At 47.6% G+C, this 1,968-nt stretch overlaps 1 pseudogene; it reads right to left on the bottom strand.

The window, feature by feature from the left end:
- Nucleotides 1-460: 460 nt before the first annotated feature.
- LOC100659647 (small ribosomal subunit protein uS10-like) lies at nt 461-1,765 on the bottom strand (annotated as a pseudogene).
- Between the last annotated feature and the right edge of the window lie 203 nt (nt 1,766-1,968).

Here is a 1,968-nt window from a genome sequence, read left to right as displayed (position 1 = left end):
TAGCCATTTTGAACCACTTTCGGTTCTCCACACCTCCTAACTACCTTTGGCTAATTCCTATTCATCCTTCAGGGGGCACCATTCACATGGTAGCCATACTACGTGGCATCTGTGGGTCTTGGCTTAGATGGAACTTCCCTGAGGGAGCTTTGCAGGTTTCCCAAGTGTCAGTTAGGCATTGCCCCTCTTTGCTTCCAAAGCTCTGTCTGCTGACTCCAATCATAACCCCTGTCATACCATATTGTAATCGTCTTCTTACTTTTCTGCCTCCCTCACTGAAATATGTTGTTGTCGTTAGCTGCCATAGAGTCGGCCCCCAACTCATGGCAACCCCACGTGCAATGGATGCTGCCCAGTCCTACGCCATCCCCATGATCTGTTGTGGATCTTAACCACTATGATCGTAGAGTTGTTTTTTTTTTTTTTAGCAACTGATAGTCAATTTATTAAAATAGTTGATTTAATCATCTGCAATGGTGACTTCGGTCTCTGCTCCTGGCTCAATACTAATGGAAGTGATCTCCTAATGATCTTGGAAGGACTGTGCAAGTTGATGAGTTGCTTGTGGATTCTCATCTGGAAACAATCTCAGGTTTCAGAACCTTCTCCACAAGGAATTTTCTTTGTAGTGATTCTCAGAGCCTTGGTAGGCATCTGAACCGGTCCCTTCACTTTGAGGTTCTTCTTTGTGCCTCTAATCAAGTCAACACACAGCTTGTCCAGGGATTTTACACTGTGGGTGGTTAGAGTAATTCTTATCTGGTGGATGGCCATCTCTGATTCCACGGGTGTCTTTCTAGTGTCCTTAAAAGCCATGACTGCAGCGCGGCTTCTTGACCGACTTGTTCCTTGGTGAGTTTGAACGGCGGTGAGTCAGGAGCAGAAGCAGGTGTACTGGGCACCCTGTGCAGTGGTGACTGCATCTTCCTCAAAGAGTGTGATCCATAGGGATTTTGTTGGCTGGTTTTTAGAATTAGATTGGCAGGCCTTTCTTCCTAGCCTGTCTTAGTTTGGAAGCTCTGCTGAAACCTGTTCAGCATCATAGCAAGACACAAGCCTCTGCTGGTAAGTCGTGGCTGTGCATACAGCGCATTGACTGGGGATGGAACTTGGCTCTCCCGCTTGGAAGATGAGAATTCTACTACTGAATGACCAGTATCTGCCACTGGAGTATAAATTCCACTAAGGTAGGGCCTTTTCTCTCTGCTTCCCTGCTGTATCCCCAGCACCTAGCACAGTTACTGGCTCAGAGTATGTATTCGGCAACTGTCAAATCAATGAATAAGTTTGGTTTCAAATTATAAACCAATCACTTATATGACTGGTTTCTCTGGTTGAGGACAAACTCCTTAAGGGCACGGCCCCCATTTAGTTCATCTTTATATCCACCTCCATTCCCCTCCGTACTTGGCATAGGACCTTGTTCATCATAGGCACTCAACAAATATTTGCTGAATGAGTCATATGTGGATATTGGTTGTTAAGGATAGTCTTATTTTCCCTTTCCACAGAACTGTGCTAAACTGTGTGTCGGCAGAGCTGGGAAGCAGGGTGGTGTGCCCTTTGAACCCCTGCTGTTCTGCACACATGGACCCAGCCCTGCCTGATCACAAGGCATAGGGAATGCAGCTGGATGTGATCAGGGTCATTAGGGTTTTCATAAAGGATGGGTGCTGCAACCCCAATGAGTCTCCGAGGGTGAGGGTCGTTAAGGGATGTCCCAGGCCCATTCTGAAGCCTTCTTAGACAGTCTCTGACTCCTCCCCCAGAGCCTCCTCCTCACAAGCCGCTGGGCTAGGTGAGCTGACTTCAGAAGTCTTTCTGGTGCTAGGTCACTTGGAAGGCATGATACTTTTGTCGGGGTAATGTAGAAAGGAGACACCTGGAGAGAAGGCCTAGGAGGAGCGAGATTGGAAAGCTAGCCCTTTGAAGAGCATAGGGCACCTCTGTTCTCTGAGGCCCAGCTGG

This window comes from Loxodonta africana, chromosome X (genome assembly GCF_030014295.1).
Source record: "Loxodonta africana isolate mLoxAfr1 chromosome X, mLoxAfr1.hap2, whole genome shotgun sequence".
Lineage (NCBI taxonomy): Eukaryota > Metazoa > Chordata > Mammalia > Proboscidea > Elephantidae > Loxodonta > Loxodonta africana.
The sequence above is the reverse complement of the archived record's forward strand: the minus strand, read 5'-3'. Positions and strand labels throughout refer to the sequence as shown.